This window comes from Palaemon carinicauda, chromosome 21 (assembly GCF_036898095.1).
Source record: "Palaemon carinicauda isolate YSFRI2023 chromosome 21, ASM3689809v2, whole genome shotgun sequence".
Lineage (NCBI taxonomy): Eukaryota > Metazoa > Arthropoda > Malacostraca > Decapoda > Palaemonidae > Palaemon > Palaemon carinicauda.
The window spans coordinates 55,094,841-55,114,178 of NC_090745.1; the positions used below are offsets into that span (position 1 = coordinate 55,094,841).

At 45.0% G+C, this 19,338-nt stretch overlaps 1 protein-coding gene and 1 non-coding gene across 3 annotated transcripts in view; both read right to left on the bottom strand.

Annotated features, from left to right (window-relative positions):
• LOC137615280 (diacylglycerol kinase delta-like) overlaps positions 1–19,338 on the bottom strand; it is a 359,466-nt gene that overhangs the window by 263,588 nt on the left and 76,540 nt on the right. The gene's annotated exons all lie outside the window — the stretch shown is intronic.
• On the bottom strand, positions 7,699–7,817 carry LOC137615588 (5S ribosomal RNA). Its single transcript, XR_011039254.1, has one exon. It is a non-coding gene; the product is annotated as a 5S ribosomal RNA (ribosomal RNA).

Below are 19,338 nucleotides of genomic sequence, written 5' to 3' on the forward strand. Positions count from 1 at the left end.
CTAAGACGACCCTATTCCTGGTTGCGTTGGCGACAGCCAAGAGGATAGGAGAATTGCAAGCCATTAGCAAAAAGGTAGGCTTAAATTGAGAGAATGCAGTCTGCTCTCTACAACCAGGTTTTCTCACCAAGAACGAGAATCCTTCGCAGCCATGGCCCAGATCCTTTACCATTACAGGGTTATCTCATTTAGTAGGACGAGAAAAGGAGAGAGGCCTTTGCCCAGTGAAGGCCATAAAATTTCATCTGCAGAGGACCAAAAACCTGAGAGGACAGGCAGATAACCTCTGGTGCTCGGTGAAGACACCTTCGTTACCCTAGTCAAAGAATGCACTGGCGTTCTTTATAAAGGATTTAATAAGGGAGGCTCACCAGAACTGTGACGAGAAAAGCTTTCCAATCCTCAAAGTCAAAGGACAAGAAGTAAGAGCTGTGGCGACTCCGATGGCTTATAGACACAACAAGTCTACGAAATCAATTTGGAAGCGACATTCTGGCAAAGCAAGTCAATCTTCGCAGGTTGTTACCTTAAAGAGGTACAGACCCAATATGAGGAGTGTTGTTCCCTGGGTCAGTACGTTGCCTCCGGCGCCGTAGTTGAAGAGGGTACTACTGCCTCTAACCTATAACCTTTTATTATATACCCTTGCTTTTTCTTGAACTTGATATCACAGGTTGTCTGTGAAGGTTGTTGCAACCTTCCACAGTCTGGGATGCAAGTCTAAGTTAGGTTTTATGGAGTGTGTTTTTAGTGTGTTTTTGGGTCAGGTGGTCAGATCATTGTCCATGGCTATGCCAGGATAGCAAGGGTGGTGATCTAGTCATGTTAAGGTCAAGGACCGTGTGACAGCCCCACAGAGACTTTATACAGCCCCCTGGGTGCATCGCTGTGTCTCTCAAGGAATGCAGGCAAATGAGGCAGGATAACTATGAAGCCAGCTTCCTTATCAGGTAGGAACCAGATTATTGGTACAGCTAATTTGTAGAGATTAATAATTATACGAATTCCTGACGGTGTTGCGCTTTTCTAACCCACCGCCAATGGTGTCAATCAGCTATACATAAGTAACTACCAGGGAAGTTACATATTTAAAAATGGTATTTTCATTTTAAAATAAATCTTTAAATATACTTACCTGGAAGTTACATATATAAAAGGTCCCTCCCTCCTCCCCTCTGAAAACAGGGGCATGGAATTTCTGAGGACAAATGGGAATGGTTCCAGGTACCTGGATAGAGGGAGCACAGGTACAATCCCCTGGCCACCTGCCGGCGATTGCCGCGAATTTTGAATTTCTGCCGTACGCTCGACGAATCGGCGGGATTAAGCTATATATATGTAACTACCAGGTAAGTATATTTAAAAATTTATTTTAAAATGAAAATACCATTTTTTCTTATTTCCTTTCCTCACTGGGCTATTTTCCCTATTGGGGCCCCTGGCCTTATAGCTGTCTGCTTTTCTAACTAGGGTTGTAGCTTACCAAGTAGTAGTAGTAGTAGTAATAATATCAATATGAGTCTTACATTCACCATCTTTTCCATGATTTTACATAAACAACATGTCAATGCAATTGATCAGTAGATTGCAATTATACTTTGACCTTTCCAGGTTTTTAAAAATGCTAAAATAATGGCTAGTTCCCAAACTGTTGGGAAACTATGATCTTGCCATGTTGATAATTATGATTAAATGTTTAGCGTTATTATACACTTGCTGAACCATTGTATAAGGAAATTCGTGTGAGCCTGGGACTATATCGGTGCATGATGATAGGGCAGAGTTAAATTCTTTCTCTGTAAATAGGATATTGTATGTTTCTTCTTTATTAGATGTGGAGTCGAGTATTTTTTCTTCTCTACACCTAAAATGGTAGCCTACATAGACTTCTGACTTTTGGGATACTCTTTTAAAAGGGTACTCACTTCAATAGGATTAATAATAAATTGAGCATTATTCTTTAATATAGGTAGAGAATTGGTGGAGTACATCTGCAACTGAAGCCCAGCTGCTTCATTGCTCATCGAAATTGTGCTCTGCATTTCCTGTAGGTTACAATATCCTATTCAGTGTGATTTCTGCGGCACCTTTTTCCTGCAATTCTTGTCGATCTATGCAAACCCAAACTTTTGGTAGACCACGAAGATACTGGTCGTTGATGGAACAGACCTGTTGTTTTTGGAATGAAATGCACTCCAGCTGTGTGAAGAGTTCTATTGAGAAAATCTATGGTATCATCCACATTTTGGAACATCTGCAAGGACCAACGAGATGATCCATGGTTAATTGTAATTACTATTCATGCATGACCACTTGTATAACAGTCTACCGCACGTTACATACACGCTCGTACACTACAATAGTTTTGATTTCTTATCTTATCACTCGCTCTTCCCTGCACTGTTAATAGACTATCCTGTGTTGATTGATTGATTGATTGAATTGAAGTTCTCTGGCATCCTGACATTGAAGGTCATTGACACCGATATCGTTTATTATAAATAAAGATTAAAAAAATATTGAATTAAAACCAGAGAAGTAAATATATTATAAAAGTTAAATAGCTTTAAGAAGACCTGCTTCTGATATAAATTTAAAAATGCCACTAGAAGTAAATATTTTATAAAAGTTAAATAGCATTAAGAAGACCTACTTCTGATATCAATTTAAAAATGCCAATAGCATTGTACGACAAATCATGTCCAAGGATCTTGGCCAGGATGAACCTGCCATCCTCACCTCGAGCCTCAAAGAGATATCTATTTCTTAAGTTATTATAATTGGGGAATTCGGTCAACAAACGCCTCACTGTTAAAGAATCTAAACAGTCGTTGCAATACGGTTGCTATTGGCCCTTCAAAAAAAACTTGTGTCAACCGTGTGTGACCAATGCAGAAACGACAAGGCGACATCTTCCACTTTCGGGGCATCATGTTATATCTCCAAGGAGAAAAAGACATTTGTTACCTCTCTCATATTATTGCAATCTAGACTATCCCAGTGCTGTTGCCAATTATTACAAAACAATTTCTTGATGTTATGTAGGAAATCATTACAGGAAATAGGATACCTTCTTGGTAGCAACTCAGATGCAGCATTCTTTGCCAGTAAATCTGTCTTCTCATTCCCAGACACTCCTACATGTGCTGGAACCCAAGAAAATTGAACTATTATACCTCTCTGACCAATAATAAAAAGTGATTCTAAAATCTTTAAAACTAGAGGGTTACTAGAATTAAAAACTTCTAAAGCTTAAGGACACTCCTTGCATCACTAAAAATGGTAAAATTACCCTCCTTCTCTAACACTATTTTCTCAATAGCGGTTAGTATGCCATACAGTTAGGCAATAAATATGGAAGCTGTTAGAGGAAGTGCACCTCTACAATTAAAATCATTACTATGTACTCCAAATCCAATGCCAGCATCAGATTTGGAGCCATCAGTATATATAAAAGTCGATCCCCTATGTTCTGCAACATGTTCCATAAAAAGAGACCAGGACTCTAAGTCAGTCATATTCTTCTTAACTCCAATAAAATATTTACAAAAAGATACCTCTGGTAATTTCCATGGAGGCGTTGATGATACCTTAAATGGAAGCACCTTACTTCTAATTATATTCAGACTGTTCAATAATTGTTTCACCTAAAAGCCATAAGGTTGAGGAGATTTAGGGCGCAACTCAACGTATGATGTGTGTCTTACAAGGCTTGCAGTCTGAAAGGCTAAAGAGTTAGGGAGTCTTTGCAACCTAAACAAATACCAAATGATAGAATACTTTTGGTAAAGGTCTAGAAGTAATTCTCCAGCATCAAGGAGACTTGTAATAGGCGAAGTTCTAAACACTCCAGTGGACAATCTAATTCCAGCATGATGTAATGAATCTAACATCTTTAATCGGCTTGGGGTTGCTGAAGTGTATATTTCACATCCATAACTAATTTTGGAAAAAATCAAGGTCTTGTATAATTTTAAAATAGTATTACAGTCTGCCCCCCATGATGTATGGGACAATACTTTTAAAAGATTCAGAGCCTCAAGACATTTAGCTTTTAACGCTTTTAAGTGAGGCACCCACGTAAGCCTACAATCAAATATCAAACCTAAAAATTTATCTTCACTTACAAATAGGATACGTTGAACTTTAATGTATATATCCGGGTCTGGATGTACTGCCCGGATACGACAGAATGGGACAATAGTAGCTTTACTTGTTGAGAACTAAAATCCATTCTTATCGGCCCACTGAGTAATTTTGTCAATTGAGAGTTGTAGTTTTCTCTCAACCATTGCCATTCTAGTTCCAGAAAATGATATGGAGAGATCATCCACAAATAATGTTGAGAGAACATCCCGGGGAATGACTGAGGATATCTCATTAATTGCTAGTGCGAAGAGGGTTACACTCAGCACACTACCCTGAGGAACTTTTTCTTCCTGACATTTCCCCTCTAATAGAGCTTCCCCCACTCTTACTTGAAAAATCCTACGTGAAAGAAATGACTGAATAAATAGAGGTAGCTCTCCTCCTACTCCTAATTCATGAATTGTTTCAAGTATACTGTGTCTCCATGTGGTATCATATGCCTTTTCAAGGTCAAAAGATACTCATATGGTGCGGTTTGGAAGCAAAGGCTTCACAAATAAAGGACTCAAGTCGTGTCAACACATCAGTCGTCGAGTGCATTTTTCTGAATCTACTTTGAATCGGTCTTCTCCATGAAGTTACATAAACAAGATGTCAATGCAATACGACGGTAGTTTGCTGCTAAAAACTTGTCCTTACCGGGTTTTAAAAAGGCTAAAATGAAAAATTCTGAGATAATTTGTATTTTTCCTAACCATACAAACCTTAGCTATTTACATTGGGTATTACTTTCGGCGTAGCTGAAATGACGAGCCATTAGATTTTGACGAGGGTTTCCTACCCCGCGCTAGTTAGCGGGGGTAGGGGGAGGGGTAGCTTGCTACCCCTCCCCCCTCACACACCAGTGAAATGTCTCACTTCACTTAGAGGTAGGACTTGACTTGGGGGACAGGGGTGGCGGGCAAATATGTGTAAATAGCTGAGGTTTGTATGGTTAGGAAAAATACAAATTATCTCCGAATTTGTCATTTGTTCCGTAACCGAAATACAAACCACGCTATTTACATTGGGTGACTTACCCCTTAGGAAGGATGGAAAGTCCCCAGCCATACTGGCTTTGGCTTTACCCGGGGACTCAGAATCCGAGTGAGTCGCACTCGAGAAAAGGAGTCCCTGCACCTCACAAGTTCCTTGCTCCGCAAGGAAACGTGTGGCCTACATAAGCTTGTGTGTGAAGGAAGAAAGTGTGACCCGTCCTAGGCAGTTGACCTGGAGTTCCAGAAGGAACTCTGGGTTAGGACATTCCCAATACCACCTCGTCAGGGTATGGGGGACGCGACAGTATTGACTCAATACTCGGAACACAAGGAAGCATGGTTTACCTGCAGAGGTTTGAGGTCAGCTATGCAGCAGAGACCAGGATGCTGCTTCCCCAGTAGAGGGGACGATGAAGAAAGAAGTAAGGGCCAGACATACTTCTTTCGTTCATGCAGACTAAAACCTGATAACAATGCCCTCAACCTTCTGCTACCTGTCTAAAAAGGAGCCTGAGGTTAGACCAGCTGTTGTGTAGCCACCACAGAGCGATAGAAACGTATCGATACTCCCGTGGGTCACGTCCTGCAGGAAGCGGGCTGCGAAGGTCATTAGACGCTTCCAGACTCCAGTTTGTAGCACCTGCGTCACAGAGTAATTCTACTCGAAGGCGAGGGACGTTGCGATGTATCTGACATCGTGCTGTAGGGCGATGTGACGGGGGAGGGTCTGGATTCAGGTCGAAATGAATGTCCTTGAGTCCGAGCTGAAGAGGTATACTGGTGACTCTCCCGTGTCCTCCCTGTGCTCCCAAACCGGCTGCACGTGAGGACAAACTGCAGCTGTTCTCAAAGATAACCCCTCGATTCCTTTACTGGCAAGAAGGAGAAGGTTTGGGTCATCTGATACAGAACGGAGACTCGAAATCTTGAAGGAGTCGAACCGAAGGTCCGGGACTCCAAGATTCTGAGTCTAGAAAACAACTCAGGAGTGAACCTGAATGTTGCCTTCCCCTATTCTCTTGAAAGGGCGGAGTCGTACGAGACCAAAAAGATTGCTTACACACTGGCCGAGGCCAGAGTGAGCAGGAGCACCGTCCCCCAAGACGGAATACGATCAGAGGCCTGACGTAATAGTTCTTGAGAAGATCTCTTAAGGGACTAAAGAGTTCGAACCATGCTCCATGGAGGAGGTCTCAATCCGACTGGGGGCAGGGACGTTCGCAGCTTCGCATGAGCGAAGAAAGGTCCAGCGGGAAGGAAAAAGTCTATTCCTTTCAGCCTGAAGGCCAGGGAAAGGCTGAGCGATAGGCTTCACTGCCGAGAGCGGAAAAGTTTCCTCCCGCCGAAAAGCAATAACTCCGTTATTGCTGGAGAAGACGCCTCAAGGGAAGAGGTATTTCTCCCACGACACCAACCACAGAAGACTCTCCACTTCGCCTGGTAGACCCTTGCGGATGACTATCGCAGGTGACGCGACCTCCGCTCCGCGACTGTAGCGGGTTGTCTCTTCTTGAGGAGGCGGCGTAGTGTCTCCAGGCGTGAAGCCGAAGCGATGCAACGGCTCGTGAAAGATGTTGTAGTGTGGTTGTTTGAGTAGCCTGTGCCGTGGAAGAAGCTCTCCCGGGAGTTCCGTCAGGGGAAGCAGAGGGTCCGGAAACCGTTCTGCGTATAGTCACAGCGGAACTCTCAGGGCCATCGAAAAGTTGACAGACAACCTGGTCTTGTCGAGACCCATTCTCAACAGACAACAATGGTGGGAAGACGCAGGCGTCGATGTTGTCCCACCGTCACTGGAAAGCATCTTGCCAGTGTCTTGGGGTCTGAGAACAGAGGAAGCTTGAAGTTCCAGGCTGTCGCAATCAGGTCCCCCAGGCAAGGACTTGCTGGTTACTATAGGCCAAAGACCCCCAGGTACTCTCTATCTGCGAGGCTCTGCTCAGATAGTCGGAGAGAACATTCCTCTGCCCGGAATGAGCGAGCAGATAGTGGTATTGAGAGGACCTTGGATCATCTCAGTATCTCTACTGCAAGATGTGACGGTAAGAAAATGCGCCACTGCTGGTTGGAATACGCCAGTACCATGAAGTCGTCGCGCACAGAGCGACTCGGCAGGAACTGTAGGATCTGTAGAGGGGCCAGACTACGGCCCCTAAGCCTGCCTGAATGATGGGGAGGTACCGTTCAGGTCCTGACCATAGGCCTGAACTGCAACATGCCCCCCCCCCTTTCTCTGACGAGTCCGAGAACAGCATCAAAATGTGGGGAATGAACGAGAATATCCACTCCCATCAAGAGGTTCCATAGGTCAACCCCCATTGCAGGTCTAAACGTTCCGCTGGTCCCATAGGGGCCAGAAAGTCCGGTTAATCGTTGCTTTGATACCACTGAAACTTGGGCCGCCTCAGAGGGAACTTATCCTGAGGCGACCGTTCGGGACTTTAGACGGGTCAATGAGGAAAAGAGACCCGGGAAACGTTCCAAGGTAGGGCTGAAAGCTCTGCTTGACCGAGAACAGGTACTGCGACTCTCCTCAGCCTTGCCACAGTCAACTGAAGGGAAGGCTCGGAGAAGGAGTCAACAGCATCTGGTGTTCCCAGGCAGTCACCCATCCAAGTACTGACCAGACCCAACGTTGCTTAACTTCGCTGATCGGACGAGAAGCGGTGTTTTCAACGTGGTATGGCCGTTCTCTCAATATCATGGCTAGATACTCCAGAAGTAGAGAAGGCTCCTAGCAAATTACCATGATCCCACACTCTTGGTAAAGACCCGGAAGCTTGTCCTGGTGCCGAAGAAGGTCGAACCCGAGCCTACCTGAGTTGACCAGACCTCCAAAAAGCGAAGGAGGCAGAAGCCTGATCCTGAGCAGCCATGAGGAAAGCAGGGAGAGTTCTCTGGGGAAAAAAACCTGCGATGCCGCGGCGGGATCGCCACACCGCATCTTAAGCAGGAACACCTGTAGTCTAGGCTGAATTCCAAGAGCTTCCTGGAAGATGGATGGAATGGAACCTGGAGGTACCCGTCCTCCCGATCCAGGGCCTAAGGAGTCCTGCAGCCTCGTTACCAGTCTGATCGACTCTGCTGTTCCACGCTGAATGAAGTTTGTTCGACAAACTTGAGAGGTCGACGACGGAACTCCCGTCTCAGATGCTTTCCCAGCAGAAAGGATCAACTGAAGAAGCCGGGGGGGGGGGGAGCCGTCGACTACCCTATGGAGGACCTTCTCCTAAGGCATGGATCCTTCTGCCCAACGGGCAAACCTCTTGTCGACCCAATGGCATAGAGGCTCAGTGACACTGGATTCGCTGACAGTGACGGAGAGATGGTAAGAGCGAGGCGTGATATCCTTGGCTGATCACGGAGACCGTGCAGGAATCGGCATCAGGAAGCTGTTATCCGGACGAGTAACCTTAGGCATCCCCCCAGCGTGAGACCTGCAAGGGGGGGTTGCCAATCCTAGAGTTTGTGAACTCTGCCGCTCCCTCTAGGATTATGCCTCCCCGGGAGAGCCTTCCATGCTACCTGTCCCTGACAGGAAGGAACTGCTATTGTACACCTTGTCTTAGCTGCCGTAGCCGGTCCGATAACTTAGGCTGACGAGGCTGAATGAAGAGGCGTCGGAGGCCTGCAGGGTCTGGAAGAAAGCGCCTTGGAGGAGTGAAAACGGAAGTCGACTTCCTCCGCACAACAGCTGTCTATGTCTCTGTCCTTGGGCTCAAACATGCTCTTCCCAACGATGGAAGAGTGTCTGAGCTTGTCGACATCCACGGATGAGACACCCGAGAGGAAGCCCTCGATCACTGCGTCTAGATGCTCCAACATCGATTTTGCCCGCAAGTTCGAAACTTGGCGACGAAACGCCAAGGTGCTTGAGCCCGAGAGGAGGAAAGTACCCATGATCTTCCTGGAGCTTCCTTGTACAAAACCTCGGGTCGCAACCGAGGAGGGAAAGGACCTGGTAAGCCCCTTCCACGAGATGGAGAAGAGGAAGGGCTAACCAGTCACCCCTTGCCCGACGGAGAAATCTCGAACGGAAAGCTCCCTAGCAAGACCCTTCCAGGGAATGACGGGGAAGGGCTAACCCAGGTTCTGGAAAGAAGAATGTTGCACAGACCTCCCTGAAGATTCTTCCTGCTCTTGCATGTGCCATGCTCTGCGTTTACAGGGTTTAGACCGTGTTCTGGAAATACGCTCCATAAGACTCGCCAGGCTGGCCGTGTTGCGAAACCCCGACGGAAATCGCGGTCGCAATCGCCCTGGGACTCGCGCGATGGTAAATCAATGGTTCGCGCGTGCCGAACGTGGAAGCGCCCGTGCGCGGGCACGCAGGAGCGCAGACGAAAGTGCGAGAGGGAGCGCATGCGCTTGGAGCACAGAAGGAGGGCGAGCGTGGTAGGAAGGGCGAGCGTGGTAGGAAGGGCGAGCGTGGTAGGAAGGGCGAGAGCTGGTGGTCGGAATCCGAAGTTCACAGGCGAGCGATGACCCGTAGGCAAGCAATGGCTACTGCAGGAATCAAGCCGGCACTCGCGTGATGGAACACCGTAGGTTCGCGCGACGGAACACCGTCGGTTCGCGCAACGGAACACCGTCGGTTCGTGCAACGGAACACAGTTGGTTCCTGCGATGGAACAACGTTGGTTCGCGCGATGGAATACCGTTGGTTCGCGCGCGGGCGAACATTGGAGCGCATGCGTGTAGGCGCGCGGGCGAACATTGGAGCGCATGCTCGTAGGCGCGCGGGCACGTGGGCGTGCGGTCGCGCGGGCACGTGGGCGTGTGGTCGCGCGGGCGAGCGCAGGCGGTCGGGAGACCGATGGGGCGTAGGCGGGCGATGGGGCGTTGACGAGCGATGGCGCGTCTTGGCGAGCGATGGCCCGTATGCGAGTGAAGGGGCGTTGGCAAGCGATGACGCGTCGACAAGCGATGGCGCGTTGGCAAGCGACGGCGCGTTGGCGAGCGGTGGTGCGTTAACAAAACGCTGGCGCGCAGGCGAAGAATCGCGCGGGCGCGTAGGAGATAGCTGACGCGTAAGAGACTAGGGATGGTTAGGGCGCAACCATCTTCGGGATGGCTGAAATCATCCAATACTCTCACATATAGCTTTGAATGCAAGAACCTCCCAACCGTGATACCTCCTCCCACTCATCAAAGCAGGCAGCAATAAAGGATGTATGAACATCCCCGCCGGGGCTACAATGGATGTAAAAACATCCAAGCCATAGGAGAAAAAAAAAATAATAATAATAAATATATATGTACATAATATATACACACATATAATGAGGGAAATTTTTCTCAGAGTTTGGAAAGCAAGACTAAAGAAAGTTTATGAAATTAGGATAAGGTCGAAGTAATATTGAGAAAAAGAAAAAGGTGAAAGAGAGAAATTTAGATTCGAACTTGGGGAGCAATTTCCCCAAGTTCGAGAGCCCTCTTGCCCGTCACCAAGTTTCAGCATGGGAATGAAATGCTGTGCTGAAGCTCAATGACTTCATCAAGGCATTCTCTCATTAAGAGGGTCTACAAAAGCTGAAAAATCAACAAATACAATTAGATTCATAAACTAATTGAGACAAAACGTACGGCGTAGCAACCCCACCCACACGGGAAGGAAGCTACTCAGACGTAGTAAAGGGAACGTAGTAAGGGTGAACGACCTCAAAGAGAGAGAGAGAAAGACCGTAGTCAAACTCGAATATGACCCATGAAATTACACCATGGTGGCCTAACTACCGAGGGGCTCCACGGAGATATCGTACACTACACACACAAGCACAAACTCTGAAAAGGAAACTTACTGATTTCTATACTCAAATATATACATAAACACGAAAAAATGTTTGCATATATATTGAGTAAAAGAAAAGTAAGTGATTAAGTAAAGACAAAACAAATAATGGCTGCCAAGCGAGGAAGAAGACAGAGACGTCTGTTCATTGTCCGAGCCAAAAGTGAAGCGAGACATTTCACCGGTGTGTGAGGGGGGGAGGGGTAGCAAGTTACCCCTCCCCCTACCCCTGCTAACTAGCGTGGGGTAGGAAACCCTCATTAAAATCTAATGGCTCGTCATTTCAGCTACGCCGAAAGTAATACCCAATGTAAATAGCGTGGTTTGTATTTCGGTTACGGAACAAATAATGGCTAGATCGCAAACACTTGGATAACTATGATCATGCCATATTCTATTAATAATGTTTAAAATAGCTAACTTTGTATTAAAATGTACATGTTTAATCATTGCATATGGAATTCCATTGGGTCCAGGGGCTGTATCGTTACAATTACTGTAGTAAGAGCGGAATCAAATTCTCTTCCGGTAAAAGGAGGATTATATGAATCTTCCCTTCCTGTTAAAAAATATAACAAATTTGTTAGTAATTTGTGTTTTTCCTATTATACAAACCTGGAGCTATTTATAGGGGTATAATTTCGGCGTAGCTGAAAGACGAGCCATGATAATTCTAGTGAGGGATAACTACTCTATCCGCTAGTTAGCGGATGGGGGGTGGGGTAGACTGGCTACCGCGCTCACTCACACTTCTCGGCTGTATAGCCACTTTGCTTTATCGCAGGACTTCTCGGGGGACAGGGTGGCGGGTCAATTTGTATAAATAGCTCCAGGTTTGTATACTAGGAAAAATACAAAATACTTACAAATATGTTATTTGTTTCGGCGTAGATCCTCCGTTATTTATAGGGGTGACTTACTCTTAGGAGGAAGGAAGTCCTCAACAACTGGCCTTGGTCATGACCCGGGGTCCTCTCTATTTCGATCTGTGATCGATAGTAGAAGGCACCCTACCCTCGCTAAAATCAAGTGCCGATATGAAGTAATGCACTGATAGCGGCCTGTAGAAGCTTGTGTGTGAGTGGAACTAACAGTGTGGCTTGTCTTTAACATGGGAACTTGAGTACAAAACCTATTGTTCTTAAAAGGTATTAGGGATGTAACAAAGTATTATTCTACACTTAGGAGGCACAAGGGAAATGAGTCTTACCTGCAGCGAGGTGAGGTCGGCTATGCTGAGACTTGCGGAGCTGTTTTCCCCAGAGGGGAGAAGGTAAAAGGAAGAAAGGAGCCAGTCATTCTTACTCATTAACCCAGGACTAATCTGGGTAACCTCAGTCATCAACCCACTGCTACTTGTCCATCAAGGAGCCTGAGGTGTTTAGACCATCTGTTGTGCGACCACCACAGGACCGATGGAAAAGGTCTCCATGTTCTTGTGGGTTACGTCTTTGCAGGTAGTGGGCCGTGAACATTTCCACATGCCCACTTACAGTATCTGTGCCAGAGTAGTTTCTTGAACGCCAGGGACGTAGAAACGCCACTGACGTTATGAGTTCTGGGTCTTAGGATGGAGGAGGGTCCAGATTGAGAGCAACCTCAACAGAATTCCGATCCCAGAGGGGAAGGAAATCCTTGAGATCCTACTCTTGACCTTCCCCGTGTTGGTCAAGAGTGCCGACACACGGGGGCGAGCTGGTGTCGTTCTTTTAAGGTAATCACAGACTCCTCACTGGATAAAACCCCCGTTGATGGGTCTTTGGTTACCAAACGAAGACTCTTTCTGAAATGGGCTGCACCTAGGGTACAGCACACTCGGATTTAGAGTCTTGGCAATCTACTCAGGGAGGCCACAGAGGATTACTTCTCCCCGTCTCCTAGAGTAGGAGACATCAGAAGATGGATCATACAACGAACTCTCTTGGTCAAAGCCCAAGTGAGTAGAAAGGGCCGTCTTCCATGTAAGGAAGCGATCTGCTGCCTGGTATAAAGGTTAGTACAGAGGGGCCTTCAGGGACTGATGGACCCTAACCGCGTTCCCAGGAGGAGGTTGAGATCCGACGGGGGATAAATTATCTCAAACTTTGTATACGTAAAGGCATCGATGGGAGAGAATCCCCTTCCACTACATCAGTCACAAAGGACCGAACACTTTGTCTGGAAGACAGACGCTGAAAAGTGTCTGAGGTGCATACACATCTTTTCCGCAACTCGTTGCGAAAGGCTTCTCTGAGAGAAGTGGGGTAGGATCGTCCCAGGCGTGAAATCAAAGCAAAGCTACGGCTTAGGAAAGTGTTAGCATGTGGCTGCTTGGAAGATCGTGTCGTGGAGGAAGATCCCTCGGAACTCCGTCACGAGCTGCAGAAGGTCCGGGAACCATTCCGCGGGATGCCATAGCGAAGCTATTGAAGTCATTGATAAGAACTTGCTTATCCTGACTTGGTTGAGGACTTTCTCACCAGACCAAATGGGGGAAAAAAGGTGTACAGTGAACCCTCGCTACTTCGCGGTTCGACCATCGCGGATTCACCACTTCGCGGGTTTTTTCCATAACCCATATATATACATATCGCGGATTTTCCGGAAAATTCGAAAATACCGCGAAATCTGAAGACCCCCAAATACGATATTTTGTTACCTGTAATTCCATTAATACTGTAATTAGTAATATCTGCTCTTGCTGATTGTTCATTGCATTACATATGATGTATAATTCAGCACAGAAAGAAATAAAACACGAAAAGAGAATGTGATCATACGATAATACAGTACTGTATACAGGACGTAGTAAAATTAAATCGAACATGAAACGCAAATCAGATGCAGTCATACCATATTAGAATGGTGTAAGGCTGCTGATGGCTACTATACTACAAATGTAATGGATGTGCATCTTTTCCATGATTCTTTTGTATGTATACGTACGTAGTACTGCATCCAATAATATTCTTTGTTGCAAAAATCACATTTCGAATAAGCGTACGAGAGAGAGAGAGAGAGAGAGAGAGAGAGAGAGAGAGAGAGAGAGAGAGAGAGAGAGAGAGAGAGAGAGCCACATCCTACAAAAGAATAAAATAGCATAAGTAAAGCTATTACGTGTATTATTATTGTTATTATTATTATTGTTGTTGTTGTTGTTAATAAAATTATTATTGTTATTATTATTATCATTATTATTATTATTATTACTGTATTATTATCATACGATAATTCAGTACAGTACTGTATACAGTACGTAGTAAAATTAAATCGAACATGAAACGCAAATCAGATGCAGTCATACAATATTAGAATGGTGTAAGGCTGCTGATGGCTACTACTGTACGTACTACAAATGTAATGGATGTGCTTCTTTTCCATGAATCTTTTGTATGTATACATACGTAGTACAGTACTGCATCCAATAATATTCTTTGTTGCAAAAATCACATTTCGAATAAGCGTACGAGAGAGAGAGAGAGAGAGAGAGAGAGAGAGAGAGAGAGAGAGAGAGAGAGAGAGAGAGAGAGAGAGAGAGAGACACACACATCCTACAAAAGAATAAAATACTGTAGCATACGTAAAGCTATTATTATTATTGTTATTATTATTGTTGTTGTTGTTAATAAAATTATGATTGTTATTATTATTATCATTATTATTATTACAGTACTGTACTGTATTATTATCATTATTTATTATTATTATTATTAATACGTACGTACGGTATGCGCGGGGTATCTTGTAGGAGTTGGTAACCTACGCATCATATACTGTAAGACGGGTTGTGATTGGTTCAAGCGCTGATAGATGACGAATCAGAACTCAAGTTTTGTTATCTAGCCTGTGATTGGTGTTTTGCCATCATCTCCAGCTTCCAGCATCTAGGTTCTCGCGGGCCCGGGTCGTCCACTCTCTGTTCCCGCGTATCGCTGAGTAGACGTTCTTAAGTTTGTGAAGTTTAATCTATGCTGTGTGCGACCTTTTCAAGTTGAACTTTTTGCCAAATCCTACTGTACAATGGCTCCCAAGCGTTCTGCTTCTACTAATGCTGGTAGTGAGCCTAAACGCCACCGAAGGATGATGACGATTGCTGAGAAGGTTACGCTTCTCGATATGTTAAAAGATGGTAGAAGTTAGGCGTCCGCTGCGCGCCATTTTGGGATCAACGAATCTACTGTTCGCTATATCAAGAAGGACGAGGCAAACATTAGAAAGACGGCTGCAATCACCTTTAGCAGATCAGCGAAGCGAGTCGTTACAACGCGTAATAAAACGATCGTACGCATGGAAGGTGCTTTAGCTGTGTGGATTGCCGACTGCCGGAAGAAGACCATAGCCTTGGATACGAACACCATCCGAACAAAGGCTTTGAGCTTGTATGAGAATTTTGCTGCAAAGGAACCTCAAGACGACGACGGCAACCATGCTGAAGAAGATGATGATGCAGATGATCCTCAACCAGGGACATCCACTGATTCCCAGCCTCAGAAACAACGTTTTTCCGCCAGCAAAGGATGGTTCGCGAAGTTTCAAAAACGCTTCGCTCTGAAAAGCGTTTCCCTGCATGGCGAGGTTGCTTCGGCTGACACTGCCGCTGCTGAAACTTACGCGAACCAGACATTCAAGAATATTATCGCCGAAGGTGGATACAAGCCGGAACAAGTCTTTAATATGGATGAGACCGGCTTGTTTTGGAAGAGAATGCCGTCGCGAACTTTCCTGTTCAAAGAGGAAGCCAAAGCCTCTGGCTTTAAAGCATTCAAGGATCGCGTTACCCTCGTGATGTGTGGCAATGCTGCTGGATTTTTGCTAAAGCCGGGGCTTATTTATAAGTCGAAAAATCCTCGCGCTTTGAAAAATAAAAATAAGAATCTCCTTCCCGTGTACTGGATGCATAATCAAAAAGCATGGATTACGAAGATGCTGACCTCCAACTGGTTCCATCAGTGTTTTATCCCGCAAGTCAGCAAATATCTCTTAGAGAAGGGCTTGCCATTCAAGATCCTTCTCCTTATGGATAACGCTGGTGGACACGCAACTGACCTGTTGCATGAGGGCATTCAGGTTGAGTTCCTGCCACCCAACCACGTCATTAATTCAACCGATGGACCAGGGGGTTATCAGGGCGTTCAAGGCCCTCTACACGAAGAACACTTTGGCGGACCTCGTTGCGTGTGTGGATGCTGCCCAAGATAATGAGGATGAAGATTTTAACTTGAAGGCGTACTGGCGGCAGTACACCATAGCCACGTGCCTGCAAAATATTCAGAAGGCACTTCAAGAGATGAAACCTGCAACTGTGAATGCGAGCTGGAAGAAGTTATGGCCCCAGATTGTTTACGACGACGAGGGATTTACACCTGCTGAAATCCAACACCCTGCAATACGCAAATCTGTGCAGTTGGCTGCCATAATTGGAGGTGACGGGTTTGGCGACATGACGACTGAAGACGTCGACGAGTTGTTGGACTGCCATTACCAGCCCCTAACTGACGCAGACCTCGAAGACCTGACGAAATCGGCAAGCGAAGAAGAGAGTGAAACCCAGGAAGAGACCCAAGAAAATGTCGAAGAAACGGGCTTAACATTAGAACGGCTTGCCAAGGGCTGCAACCATACGAAGGAGTTGAAAGAAATGTTGCAAGATTGGGACGAGGATATGGTTCGGTCGATGCAATTCTGCAACAAGGTTGATGACATAATGACTCCCTACAAGATGCTCTTAGATCGAAAAAAGAAGCAGCGGCAACAACTTCCGATCACAATGTTCTTCCAGCCTCGCAAAAAAGAGCCAGTTCCTCCTGCTAGTACGCCTTCGGAAGAAATTGAAGAAGTTTCCCAGGAAGAAGTTGAAGAGGTGTCCCAGGAAAAGACACCTCCGTCTGAAGAGACGTAAAATACTACCTGGCTGCACAGTAGAACACACCATCAGCTTCATCATCATCATTTCTACTGTGCAGCAAATTCATCGCCATCATCATTCAAGTTTTTCTTCAACTTCTTTCGTGGTGAGTACAGTAACAATCTTTATTTTTTACTTTAATATTCTCACATTCTAAAACTGTATTTGTGCCTGTTTTATAGTTTAGTACTGTACGTACTGTATGCATTAAGTTAAAGGGAAGGTTTTAAAAGTCTACATGTTGTAACCTATCATATTTCTTTTGTTTAAAATTTACATTTATAGTACGTACGTAAAACAATCTCTCTCTCTCTCTCTCTCTCTCTCTCTCTCTCTCTCTCTCTCTCTCTCTCTCTCTCTCTCTCTCTCTCTCTTCTCTCTCTCTTCTCTCTCTCTCTCGTAAATTGATTTTTTTTTAAATTTACATTTACAGTACGTACATAAAACAATCTCTCTCTCTCTCTCTCTCTCTCTCTCTCTCTCTCTCTCTCTCTCTCTCTCTCTCTCTCTCTCTCTCTCTCTCTCTCTCTCTCTCTCTCTCTCTCTCTCTTTCTCTCTAGTAAATTGTTTTCCTGCTTTGCTACGTACAATATGTACTGTACAGTACTGTATGATTTTATATAGATACTGTAAATTATATTTGTAAGGTACAGTAACATATTTTGTAAATGCTTTTACTGTAAATACTGTATTGTATCATTATTTGTCACTATCATCATGCGCGTTAAATGCCTTGTTTGTTCTGAGCGTGGTTGTTTACTGAGCGTACAGTACTTTATGACGCCGTCGTTTCAGGCGGCATCATAAAGAAAAACTTTTCATTTGGAAGTCCTAAGGAAAATAAAGTAAAACATTGGTAATAAAAAAATTCAACATACTGTATAATCAATATAATCGATGCAAAAACTAACCTATACATATATGTGTACACTAAATGAGTTTGTTTCTTCATTATGATCAAGGATGAACGTAAACAAAACATTGGTTGCCATTTTTAATCGTGCTTTTTAGGTGTTTAGGAAATGCATGATATAAAATCGCCTTTAATATTTGTGCCTGTTTTAGTTTAGGGTGCTGTAGTACATGCATTAAGTGTTCTGTACATTAAAGGGTGGTTTGTTAACAGTACTATGTACAAGGGAAGGTTTTAAAAGTCCGAATATACATGTTAAATAAATAGGTAAATATGATGTCACTACTTCGCGGATTTTCACCTATCGCACTCGCGTCTGGAACCTATCTACCGCGATAAACGAGGGTTCACTGTACACCTCTAAGCTGTCCCACTGATCTTGGAATACATCTTCTTCAAGGGCCTGGTGAAAGGTTGAGCAGGAGCCGTAATTTCAGGGCCATTGCAAGCATGACCAAAGTCGGGGACCTCACAAAGTTAAGACAATAGGAGCCCACTATCTGAGTGGTCTGTTCAGATTACCTGCAAGCACATTCCTGTACCAGAATGACGCGAGCGGATGGGGGCGCCTAGCTGTCCTCTGTCCATCTGAGGCTGCCTACTGCTAGATGGTTCTCTAAGAGAGGTGAATGCAGGTACCTTTCTGAATCGGACCAACGGACGAGGATGGAATGGTGCAGCATATGCCCCTACCCCCCCACCCCCTCTTTTTTATGTATTTAAGAGAGCATCAGATCCTGAGGCGAGACGAAAAGATAGGCCTCTTTGCAGAAGCTCTAGTCTGCCACCCCGCTCCGCGGTTCGTCCAGCGGTAGGGAGGGGAGATTGCATAGCAATAAACACATCTCGAGGTGATGTTGAGACGTGCAACTATTTGCACGTTCTTGCAATGAAGGGGAGGAGGCTGTCCACCCTCTAACTGACACCAATCTTGAGTGATTGGCCAAATAATCCTGATACCCAATGGTAAACCAGTTAATCAGTACAGCTCATGTTATAAGAGCAAATCTCCATAGAGATTGCCTTCCGCACAGAAAACTGGTCGGTAATTACCGAATGCATCCAACCAACCCCAAGAGGAGATTGAGATGTATCTTCAATTTATTGTTGGATGGGTAATAAGTCTACTACGTAGTAGTAGCACCGAACTGTGAGCATGACAAACATACATGTGTCCGAAACTCAGTTGGAGAATGTTGAAAACGTTCGTAACTGAGATTCTTCCTTTTTTTTAGTACGAAAACGTTCGCACTTCTCCGTCTTCGATCGGTAAAATAGAATTAGTATTGAATGTTCCCTATTAGGGGACAGATATGTTTATTGGAAGTTTCCGGTCAGTTATTGTGGGAAACTAATACTTCCGATAGGGAGAAAAGAAAAAAGTGTCTACAAGGCAGAACGTAAATGCCGTACATCTGGTTAAAGAAAAGTAGCTAAGTAATGTAATGAATAACCTGGTTTCAGTAAGGGATATAGCTATACAACTTAATAGAACGGAGTTCTAATTGCAAGATGTACATAACCCTTATTGGCAGAAAGCTGGCTTGCACGCATATGTACTTGTCCATCTGCACTAGCGCATGCGTATTCTCTGCCTCCAGGAAACATTTGCAACGAATCCGGTTGC